General features: G+C 48.8%; 1 long non-coding RNA gene across 1 annotated transcript; it reads left to right on the top strand.

The window, feature by feature from the left end:
- The first annotated feature begins 1,392 nt into the window (after nt 1-1,392).
- LOC136471879 (uncharacterized) lies at nt 1,393-9,678 on the top strand. Its single transcript, XR_010762142.1, has 3 exons — nt 1,393-1,529; nt 2,124-2,299; nt 9,183-9,678. It is a non-coding gene; the product is annotated as an uncharacterized lncRNA (long non-coding RNA).
- The last annotated feature ends 3,038 nt before the right edge of the window (nt 9,679-12,716 follow it).

Raw genomic sequence — 12,716 nt, 5'->3', positions numbered from 1 at the left:
CTGGTATTTCCAGGAGGCAGGAGCTGGGCGGCAGACCAGCAGTCACGGAGCAGAGGCTGAAGTAGTGCTGCCGCCCGTCACAGCGTGCTGCGTGCAGGCCGCAGGGCGCGGGTCGCCGGACGCCGGGCGACGGGCGTGGCGCAGTGCGCTGGCCGGCGTAGAAGCGGAGCGGCGGAGGTACCAGAGGAGGCAATGATGGATGGCGGGTGGTGGCCTAGTGGGCCTGCAAGCAGCGATTGACAAAAAGGCGCAATATATCATGATGCATGGGTCTAGCGACGGTGATGGTTGGCAGGCCGGTGACCAGCACGTGTCGATGTGCTGGCGAAGCCATGGTGGCGGGCTAGTGAGCACCCGATGGCATGTACATGCATGGTGCTCGTGCTCGGTAGTGGTCATGGGTGGCGAGAGCGCGGCATGCCGTAGCGAGGCCACAGGGTCAATGAGGCGCATGGCGAGGTCGCGGCCACTTCATCCTGAACGCCAACCTAGAAAGCATCTCCTACGCCTCCTCCAGCTTCCCCAAGCCATGCTTCTTGCCATCCCTATGTGCATGGCAGTAGCGCGTTGCTCGAGCATCAGAGGCCAGGGTGTGCACGTGGGCGATGGCAAGGCGCGTCTTGCACGAGAGGCATAGGGGGCAGAAAAAGAGGCTGCTGGAAAAAGGAAGAAGATGCCGGTGATGGAGAAAGACTACAATTAGGGAGGGGACAACACTGCACGGAGGTCCAACAAGTGGGCCCCATATGTCACTGAGTGTGAAAGACGAAAGTAAGGGAGATATTTTTGCCTATACAAAAATTCAAAGTTGTCGGTGTGTGCGCACAGGGGTCAAATATATGGTGGGAGTATAAAGTGGCGTATTTCAAATTTCAGAGAAATTATAATGGCATCGGCCCTGTTAGATGAGTAGTAGTGGCATGCCTCAAAAATGTCAAATTTATAATGACATGGATCTAATTAACCCAATCTGAACGGTTTGTGAGGAGCTTCAAATAATGATGCTGAGAGGTGGAACAAAATTAGTTGATGTGGCTAATATATTATAAAACAAAATTATTCGACGTGGTTTTGTACACATATTTTTTTCTTGACATGGTTAATACATTTGTGGTTGTAATAAGCTTATCACCAAAGTCTATCTAAGTTTTAGTTTTTCCTCCAAATACTATGATAAAAAATCTTTCACACTAATAAATTAAATTAAATTATTATATTACTTAGAAATAGAATCAATGTTTCCCTTATCTCCCGCAAACACAAAGCTTGGAATTGTTTTTGATGTACCGGAGTTAGTTTGCCGCCTGAGTTGGATTTTTCCTGCCAACATTCCCACCAAAAACACCCATCTACCGCACAAACTAGATATGGAGTTGCCTATACGTACGGATCTCTAGTTGACCAGAAAAAAGGAGATACGGCCAGGGCCAGCGTCGTCGTCGACGCCACAGGGAGGAAGCCGCCGTCCCAACCGCTCCATCGGCCACCGCAACGAACCATATCTACATGTGAAGGCTATGTATTACCAGGTGAAGCGGTAATCTGTTTCTGGAGGCTAGCAGTTTATTTTGTTGTTATATGCTATTACTTGGGCATACGACGAACCCTAAAAATATTTATCTTAGATCTGAAGGACATGAAAATACATAGCCTTTTTTATTTTTATTTTTATTTTGGTGATGATCGGAGCTTACCGCTATTGCTACTGCCCTTTTACCCGTTAGCTTAGACAAGAGTTATTGATTTAAAATCTTCGACTCCTACAAAGTGAGTATTAATCTATTAATTAACGTAATTCAAGAGCGTTGGCCTTGTGTTTGTTTACGTATACACACAACTCCTACCAAATCTAGTAGTACTTGCTTGCCGACTTTATTCCAAAATTAGATATTCTATTTTTTGTTCCCAACAGGAGCCATGTAATTTTACCACAATCCATGAAGAATTTCTGTCAATGGTAGTGTAACGATTTATTGCTTTTCATCCTAATTGATTTTATTTTCCCTTGTTACCAAAACATGTATTTGCCTTATACTTACAATAAGATAATTGACATATTGTTTCTGGAATTTGTTTTTTTTTATTAGTCATCAGTCATATGATATCCAATATACTATATACAGGCCCCTGAAATCCAGAGAGAAGGAAAAAGGTAATTTTGCCTTGGATCTGAAAGAATTGAATTTGCTCGCTAACAAGCTTCAATAGTTTAGATTCTTCACTGCCCGCGACAGGACAACTAGAGTACATGGAGTTTTTCTTGGGCGTATTCTGCAATTTCCTTGGAGTTCAACCAAAGGTTTGTTTTTGTGATGAATCAAAACAAACTATTTGGTTATCCTAGATTTCCATTAGTCCATCTTGGTTACTTTATCATTACCAATAAATTGAGAGCTCTAGTATGTCTAGTTGTTGAAGTCAATATACGTCTATTTTCAGTGAACTAAATTCAGAGATCCAAGTTGTTATGACCGGCATCCCCTATGCCAGGCGCAAGCCCAACAGTGGCTAGGGGGCCGGCTCTGTTATGGGGCTTAGAGGCCTAATTTATCGCTTATTTAGTATTTTCTTAGAGATAGATATAGTTCCTTAATTATAGCATCTATATGGAAGGATAAATACTTGTAATCTGGGATGATTGAAAAATAAGCAGCAGCAACCTAATTTGCTGCCGGCTTCCCTAGGGAGCCCTAGCAGCACCCTTGTCTTTCCTGCGCCGTGATCACGGCGCCCGTTCGTCGTCCTCGCTTCCATAAGCTTCGTCCACCAATCTCTCACCCCTACACCCTATACAACAAGCCTGGTAGGATCCGTAATCCTATCAACCTGGTATCAAAGATGTCAGGCCCTAATCCCACCACCACCTTGTCGCCGCCGCCGCCGATCACCTCCGCTGCCACGATGGTCACCACCTCGCCGCTGCCACCTGCCTCCGCGCCCGCTGCCCAGATGACGCCTGCTGCACAGCTGATGCCAGATCAGGTGGCTGCCGCCATCGGGGAGCTGGCTCGCTCGGTGGTTGTCATCCAGTCCTACCTGGCCGGTGTGCCACCACCGCCGCCGCAATCGGCTACGACCACCCTACCAGCGGTGCTGCCGTATGGGATGCCCCACTCCAGCATGATAGGCGTTCCCATCCATCTCCTCCGGATGCCGCCTTCCCCTTCGTCGATTCTGTTGTGGGCTTTAGCCTCGACGACTAGCCCGGTGTACACCATGGCGACCTCTTCGGCTACGATATCAGTAGTGCCACCGCCCGCTACCGCCGCTGTGGTCTTCCATGGGGGACCCTAGGCCGATGGCTTTTTCTATGGGGGTTCCGATGGCCCCCTCTTCTATGAACCTGGGCACCTAGGTGTGAGTGCCTCCCCGCCCACAGGCAGTGTTTCAAAGCCCTTCGTCCAGGGCGCGCATGGTGCCCCTCAAGGTGCTCACCCTCCGCGTTTCTACAAGCTCGAGTTTACGACCCACCACGGCTCCGAAGACCACCTTAATTGGTTCAATCACTATGAGCAATTTTTTCGAGGGCAGCGTACCCTCGCCTCAGATCGCACCTGGCTCGCGTCCTATCATCTGACTAGTGCAGCCCAAACATGGTATTACGCCCTAGAGTAGGACGAGGGCAGCCCAGCTGGGACCATTTCAAGGAGCTATGCAATCTGCAGTTCGAGCAGTGGTTTGTAACACCCGACTGTCCGAACTCGCCCGCCTTCCATTCACCTCCATGGTGTAGGACTACTCGGCTCGCTTCAACGCCGTGCTCTGCCATGCCCACAATCTCTCGACCTCGCAGAAGGCTGAGCTGTTTATAGGCGGCCTCCCGGAGCATATCAAAGTCGACGTTGAGCTTCGGGAGCCCCAAGACCTTCAGACGGCCATGCATCTGGCCAGGGCGTTCGAGCGCCAGGCTAATGCCACCATGCCAGCCATAGGACAGCGTTGCGCTCAGGCACCCCAGTGGCTAGGTCTTCCAGTGCCCCCCCGACCCCTGGTGCTACCTCAAGGATCTTCCCGCGCATTTGCTGTTCCAGCAATAGCAGGGGCGGCAGCCCCTACTCGGCCTTTTCGCTGCCTATCTCTAGCCGAGCAATTGGAGTGTTGTCGTCAGGGTCTCTGCCATAACTGCGACGAACCATATGTGTGCGGCCATGTGTGTCCACGGCTCTTTTATATGGAGTCCATGGATTTTCTCGACGACAAGGTTCCCACGGAGGTGGCTGCGATAGCAGCCTTCCATGAGGATGCCGCACCTTAGGAGGTTGTTCCTATCGCCCTCCATGAACCCGCAGCCTAGCCCACCGTCTCTCTGCATGCCATCGCCGGCATTCGGACTGAGAATGCCATGCTCCTCCCGATCCATGTTCATGGCCATCGTCTCGTGGCGCTCCTCAACTCGGGCTCGACGCACAACTTCATCAACGCCAACCTCATGCGCCGCCTACGCATCTCCACCGCGCCACATCCTTCGATGCGAGTGCTGGTGGCTAACGAGGACCGTGTGCCCCACGAAGGGGTCACCCGTGATGTCGCTCTCGCCATTGGTGGGGAGGAGTTTACCATCAGCTGCTTTGGCATCAACCTTGGGGGTTCGATCTCATCCTCGGCGTCGAGTACCTCTGCACCTTGGGTCCTATTCTCTAGGACTTCAAGGATCTATGCATGGCATTCACCCGTGGCGGCCGACGTATTCTATGGAAGGGCATTGGCTCTCCCCGCGACGACATTCGAGAGCCAGCCATGCAGGCGGTCACAGCTGCCCCATCACAGCCCCTGTTGGACAACCTCCTCCACTAGTTCGGGTCGGTCTTCGATGAGCCATAGGGGCTGCCACCAGCGTGGCCATATGATCACTGCATCCACCTGCTTCCGGGCACAACACCGGTCGTGGTTCGTCCCTACCGCTACCCACAGCTACAGAAGGACAAGCTAGAATGACAGTGTGCAGCCATGCTCGCCCAATGCATCATCAGACCGAGCATGTCCCCGTTCTCTGCCCCCATGCTATTGGTGCGCAAGGCGGATAACTCCTGGCATTTCTGCATCGACTACCGTGCTCTCAACGCCAAGACATCTAAAGACAAGTTTTCGATCCCGGTAGTTGATGAGATCCTCGACGAAGTGCATGGCGCCAGGTTTTTCACCAAGCTCGACTTGTGCTCGGGCTACCATCAGGTGCGGATGCATGCTAACAACATCGCGAAAATGGCGTTCCGCACACACCACGGGCACTTTGCATTTCTGGTGATGCCATTCGGCCTCTCCAACGCTCCGGCAACCTTCCAAGCCCTGATGAATGACATGCTTCGCCCCTTCCTCCGTAGGTTCGTGTTGGTGTTCTTCGATGACATCCTCATTTTTAGCTCTTTATGGGCAGAGCACTTGCAGCACATCCGCATCGTCCTCGACGCGTTATGGGCGCACAAGCTCCACCTCAAGCGCTCCAAATGCTCATTTGGGGCCTCCTCGATGGCCTACCTCGGCCATGTGATTTCAGCAGGCGGTGTCGCCATGGACGCCGACAAGGTGGCCGCTGTGGCATCATGGCCGACACCACGGTCCGCCCGTGGCCTACGCGGCGTCCTAGGCCTTGTTGGCTACTATTGGAAGTACATCCGTGACTTCGGCGTCATCGCAGCCCTGCTGACACGCCTCCTACGCAAGGATGCGTTCGCTTGGTCCGATGAGGCGGACACGACGTTCTAGGCGCTCAAGCGGGCTCTGTCTACAGGCCCCATACTCCAGATGCCTGACTTCGTAAAGCAGTTCACCGTGGACTGTGATGCGTCCGGCGCCGGGTTCGGCATGGTTCTCCACCAGGACGCCGGACCGCTTGCCTTCTTCAGTTGGTCGTTCGCTGCACGTCATCTCAAGCTCGTGGCTTATGAACGTGAGGTGATCGGGCTCGTCCAGGCCGTACGCCACTGGCGGCCATAACTGTGGGGGCGTCACTTTTTGGTCCGCACGAATGATTATAGCCTCAAGTTCTTGCTGGACCAACGCCTCTCCACCATGCCGCAGCACCAATGGATCAATAAGCTGTTTGGGTTCGAATTTGCTGTGGAAAATCACCCTAGACGGCTTAACACTATGGTGGATGCTCTGTCCCCCCGCGACATTGAGGACGTCGCTACTCCAAGGGCGGCTGTGCACTTGCTGTCCACAATGACATTCGCCCTCCTCGACGACATCCGTGTGGCTACAGCAGCAGCCAGGGATGCTCAGCTCCTCCTTCAGTGCCTCCAGGAAGGCGCGCTGGCCACACCCTAGCGCGTCGATGATGGTATCCTGCTCCATGGTGCTCGCATATTCGTGCCAGCTTATGATGACCTGCACCACCAGGTGCTCCTTCTGGCTCACTCGGCGGGCCACGAGGGAGTCCAGAAGACGCTCCATCGCCTGCTCAGACTTCTACATCTCGGGCGACCGCACTCTTGTCAAAGACTTCGTGTGGGCGTGCATCGTGTGTCAGCGGAACAAGACGGAGTCCCTGCAGCCCATCGGATTACTGTAGCCCCTCGACGTTCCGTCCCTGGTTTGAGCGAACATCTCGATGGATTTTATTGAGGGCCTACCCAAGGTCGGCGGCAAATCCGTCATTCTCACGGTGGTCGACAGATTCCCCAAGTACGTGCACTTCATCGCCCTTGGCCATCCCTACTCCCCCGCCTCGGTTGCGCGTGCATTCTTCGACGACATTGTTCATTTGCATGGGTTCCCTTCTTCCATTGTTAGCAACAGGGACCTGGTTTTCACTGGTCATGTGTGGCGTGACCTCTTAAAGATGGCCAGCGTCATACTCCGCATGAGCACGGCCTTCCACCCGCAGGCAGACGGTCAGTCTGAGGTGGTCAATAAGGTCATCGCAATGTATCTTCGGTGTGTCACAGGTGACCGGCCGCGAGCGTGGGTGGACTGGCTGCCCTGGGTGGAGTACTGCTACAACACCTCCTTCCACACGGCACTGCGTGCCACACCTTTTGAGGTGGTCTACGGCCGGCCACCCCTGGCCATCTTGTCCTACATGGCCGGGTCAGCCAGAATGGACACGGTGGACGGCCTTCTTCAGGATCATGACGAGGTGCTCGCGGAGATTCGGGAAAGGCTTCTCCAAGCACAACAGCTGTCCAAGAAATACTACGACGCGTCCCACCGTGACCAGGAGTTTCCCGTCGGGGATTGGGTATGGTTGCGCCTGCTCCACCGCACTGCCCAGCCCCTTGGGCCCCGCGCCAAAGGGAAGCTGGGCCCTTGCTACGCCGGTCCGTTCCAAGTGCTAGAGCGCATCGGCTAGGTGGCGTACCGCCTCTAGCTTCCGGAGGGCGCCCGTTTGCATGATGTCTTCCATGTGGGACTGCTGAAGCCCCACATAGGTGATCCCCCAGCGGTGCCTGCTCCTCTGCCGCCGACATTGGATGGCCGGCTGCTGCCAGCTCCGGAGCGCGCCCTTCGTTCACAACTTCGGCAAGATATATGGCACGTGCTTGTCAAATGGCGTGGCCTGCCAGCGGAGGACGCGACATGGGAGCCTCTCCAGTATCTTCGCGACATCTACCCCGACTTCTAGCTCGAGGATGAGCTGTTTGCGCAGGCGGGGAGAGAAACGGCTCCGTTCGGCTTACCCCATATTCAGCTTGTTCGGCTTCTTTTTTCAGCCAGAACAATGTTTTTCTCTCACAATAATTCAGCTAGAACAGTGTTTTTCAGCCAGTTTCAGCCAAAATTCTGCCAGCCGAATGGGGCCGTTATGACCGGCATCCCCTATGCCAGGCGCATGCCCAATAGTGGCTAGGGGGCTAGCTCTGTTATGGGGCTTAGAGGCCCAATTTATCGCTTATTTGGTATTTTCTTAGAGATAGATATAGTTTCTTAATTATAGCATCTATAGAGAAGGATAAATACTTATAATCTAGGATGATTGGAAAATAAGCAGCAACAACCTAATTTGTTGCCGGCTTCCCTGGAGAGCCCTAGCCGCACCCCTGTCTTTCCTGCGCCGTGATCACGGCGCCCGTTCGTCGTCCTCGCTTCCCTAAGCTTCGTCCACCGATCTCTCACCCCTACACCCTACGCAACAAGAGTTTACAGATCCAAATGCACAGACCTAAATTTGCCAAGATAACCTATTTTGGACATGGTGCAGGAGCACTGCCCAATTAGCAAGAGCTGAAGTTGTTTCTACGTACTAAAACCTGCAAATAATTGTTTAGATTAATTTGTAGTTCCTCTCCCGTGCATTATTGTGTAAGATAATAGAGGTGTGTTGCGGCAAATTCAGAAATGTCCATCTCCTTTACCTTACTGTTGCATGATATAAATATATGGCTTTATTGCTTCTATTTGCTTTGTTCATTATCTAGTACTTACTGCTATAGAGTACTATTTTCTGCTTACCACAGGGATTACTTAGTGTGGCCAATAATCAATATTGTTGTACTAGGGAACTAATTTATTCTGACTAGGCAATTTTCCTCGTGTTGCTGAACTATTTACTTGCTGAAGCCAGCTTGCTGTAAATCCTAGTGAGATTAATTTTCAATATCCTTTAAAATTCAGAAAACAAAATTTGCTCGTGCTCTTTAGTCCCAGAATCTAATTTTTGTTTTCCTAAATACTAAAACTGGGAAGTATTCAGATTAATTTGTACTTCTTCTCTCGAGCATTGTTGTGTAGGACTTGGAATTTTTAGTTCTTCTATAAATATTATAGGCTAATATTGATAATATTTTTACAGTGCCCCTTCTCTTAGGCAATGGCTTAATTGCTTTACCATCATAGTGGTTATATTGTTTGGCTGTCCGAAATATAGCAGTCTAGCAGATGGTCCTAATAGAAAATTCTTTTGTGTACTCAAGTTAAAAAAGGTGGATCATCCTAATATATATGTTTTATTCTTATTTACATGCTAAAAAACATTGAATTATGGTCATAAGGAAGTACTTAGAACAAGACAATGGAAATATGGCTGGTTACTTGAACATTATTCAACATTATAAGCTACCTAATATATTTTCCCGATGCTAAGAGATGAAAAGAATCCACTTGAGTCCACTTTATGTCCACTTTTGTTCACTTTTGGTGAATAGGCACAACATAAATTGAATTGAATTAGTTTTAGATGCTTTGTTATTGTTTTTCTAATTATAGTATAGCAAATTATTGGAATATTTTTTCTGTCATTGCAGGTTAATGTTTTGTGGCAACCCTAGTCACCTTGTTCGAAAGCTAAAGTATGACAGATACATGGTCATGGAGTTAGAGAGCATACATGGGTGTTTATTTAGTCTATGTTAATTCATATGCTATATGTAATGGATGGTTCGTGCTATTGTGGAAGGAACGAGGCTTCGCTTCTATTTAGGCAGGCGAACGGGAGCGGCGACGGGCGCACAACACCTGGGACAGGCCTCAACCGTGGAAACGAAGATCAAACAGACGAAACTAAGTTTTCTATTGTGGATGGCTGAACGCTGGCCAAAGTCCCCTGCTTTGATAAGAAGAGATGACCTCAAGACACACTGGAGGCGCGATTTCCAATCATTCTTTTGTAAAAGCATTTTTAAATGTCCAAAAATATTATTCTCAAGCATACTGAGCTACCTAGCTTCTTTTGGGTTCGGCTCAATTACAATTAAATATGGATCATGAGACAATTTCTCCCTGATTCTTATTTGATTTATCTATATTCTTTGTCTGCCATATCTGTTGATTGTTGCCAAGTTAGATCGGTTGATTGGTGGATTAAAACAGCATGTTATTGAACAATATATCATTTGAATTCAAGGCAGAGTTGCTGTTAGACAATGGTAAGTGTTGGATATGGGATTGTGACCGAAAAAAGACAAGATGGCTTATTCTTTTCGCATAGTCCAAAATAAGCATAATTATCGACCAAGAAGATGAAATTTTAGATCACACTATATAATTGTAGGTTCGAGAAAGTTGGTTCGTCCAACAACATCCAAATAATTCTACTATTCTCCCGTTCAATTTTACATAGTTTTCTGTTATTGATTTGTCGTTCCCATAGTACTTGATTATCTCACGATCTTGCTCCGTCCACAATTTCTTGAGCTCAGCCCAACAATTTGAAAATGGGCTCCAACATCTAAATGGCCTTTTTAAATTGGCTACATCTTTCTGCCGTCCTAAAATGAATATAGTTCTCGCTTTACGAGAAATCAAACGGTTTAAACTTTGACTAAATTTATATGAAAGATACTAACATTCGTGATATAGAATAAGTATCATTAGATTAGATATAGAAAATATTTTCATAATAAAATTACTTAAAGACATAAATACTAATACTATTTACTATAAAGTTGGTCAAAGATGAGTTTGCTTGATTGGCACGGTTTCCACGATTATATTCTTTTGTGGACTGAGGTAGTACTCTCTTGATTGGCACGGTTCCCACGATTATATTCTTTTGTGGACTGAGGTAGTACTCTACTACAGCTACGGAGTACTCCCTCTGTCCAGAAAAATTTGAAGTTATGGGCTACGTGCCAAAAAAAAATAGTTCACGTTTGACTAAGTTTCTAGTAAATAGTATTTATATTTATGACTCTAAATCAATTTATTATGGAAATACATTTTATAATTAAATTAATAATATTTATTTAATATAATAAATATTGATTATTTTTTATCTATAATTAATTAAACTTAAAAATACTAAAACATGAAGCCGTGCTATAATTGCATGTTTTCGGACGGAGGGAGGAGGTTGCAGGCGTCTCTCTTTCTCAAAGTCCAGGAGTAGTACTCGTTGGTGGAGACTGAACCGTACCCGATACGACAGGCAGACAGTGAGCGGTGAGGACCGAGGAAAAAGCGCAGACGACGATCGCCGTGGAAAATTGGATCCAGCAGCAGAGTTAATTGACTGTCTGCTAGTACTTCGCTTGGTGTGTGGGCAAGCCAAGATTCAAGAATCCTTGCCAGTTTTCCATTGTCGCCATGCATACCCAGATATTCTAACTAAGGTGGTGTTTAGATGCGAAATGGGTTAAAAACTTTCTGCGAAATGTTTTCAAGGTGAAAATCCAATTCTGCAAAAAAAATTTAGACCCTGTTTAGATGTACCTGAAAACTTTTAAGCTGTAACAAAAGATGACAGATTTGCCAATAATAAATGATGCTTTTAGACCATTAATACTAGCCATGCACATGCATGCTATGCATGCTGCTCGGCACATTTGCATGCACAGAATCACTCATACACAGAAACCATATAACTCATGTACAAATGTTCAATATCACAAGTCCATTACAACTGAAGGCACCAATTACTCATAAGCATTACAACATAAGCATTACAACATATAACAAACCAATCACTCATACGCAGAAACCACATCACTCATGTACGAATTCCGGGTCAAGCCATCTGCTTCGTCCTGGCCGTAGCGTAGGAGGTTCTCGTACCTCCCCATTCTGGGCCAAGCCTCGCCGTTGGAGTTGAGATCGAGGGAGGAGAGGGCGGCCCGTTGAGCGCTGATGGAGCTTGAGCTAGGGAACTGCGTCGGCGGGTTGGAGTAGAGGTTGAAAGCCGACGAGTGCTCCGGTTGGGAGAAGAAATAACGGGTGCCGTCGTCGTTTCCGTACCCGCCGTCGTTGCCTTCGAATCCGTCCATGAGCGCTTGGACGCGGCTTGAAAGCCCGATCTACGCGCGGAGAGGGCACGGGCGGCCGCGGTGAAGGAAGTGTGGGGAAGAAGGTGAAGGCTGGCGATGGAGGAGGTGGGGGAGAGACCGAGAGGAGCGGTTGCGAGGGAGATCAGCGCAGCGGCGGTGGAGTAGAGTGGCGGAGATGGAGATGGGGAAAGGAAGAAGGAGAGTGGCGGCCGAGCGAATGGATAGGGTAGGAAGAGTGGCGAGGGGTACAGGCGCGTCCAGGCCGCGGACCGAGGCGAAAAATTTCGAATTCGGGAGTCTGGAGTTCAAAATGTGAAATTTTTTGGAGGGGAACTTTTTGCACTTTTCACACCCATGTTTAATTACATTTTACAAAAAAATGACCCAGAATCCAAAATTATTTTGCAAAATAGAGGAACTAAATATGGCCTACAACAAGTCGTCACCAGCACAGGAATTGGGTCATTTACCACCTCCAAACACCGACGTACTCCTACTGTGGACTGTGGTACCGTGGTCCCAGTTTGGACGGAGCTCAGCTCGGGTGTGAGCTGGCAGCAGATGGTGAGTGGTGGCAGGAGGACATGGACTGGCATGGGAGCCTCGCTCTTCCCGGTCGACTTGATGCCGGTGGGCACGAATCGTCGTCAACGCCCACGCCCGCCACCCATTGGATGTGTTAGTAGTCTGATAGGAAGTACTCCCTCCGTTCCATTAAATTTGTCGTTTGAAAACCGTGCCTCTCTCATAATCTGGGTTCTTGAGTGACAAATTCAATGGGACGAAGAGAGTAGGAACTAATAGATGAAGAAGTACAGGACAGTCTCTTCCTACAAAGGAACATCCTCATTCCCTTAACCATATATCACATCCATCTAAGTCACTACAGCGCACATTGGGCCGAGCTTGACGTCTAGACTCGCGAGGCCCATCGTTATCTTCTGTGCATCTTCAACAGCTGCATGTTGCATTATTAGATTCCTCGCAGAAAGAGATAAGGTTGGTTTCTGAGCTGATAAGCCCGGCTGGTGCTGGTTTATTACAAGAGAAAAACACTATTGGCTAGCTGATAAGCCC

This window comes from Miscanthus floridulus, chromosome 8 (genome assembly GCF_019320115.1).
Source record: "Miscanthus floridulus cultivar M001 chromosome 8, ASM1932011v1, whole genome shotgun sequence".
Classification (NCBI taxonomy): Eukaryota; Viridiplantae; Streptophyta; class Magnoliopsida; order Poales; family Poaceae; genus Miscanthus; species Miscanthus floridulus.
The sequence above is the reverse complement of the archived record's forward strand: the minus strand, read 5'-3'. Positions and strand labels throughout refer to the sequence as shown.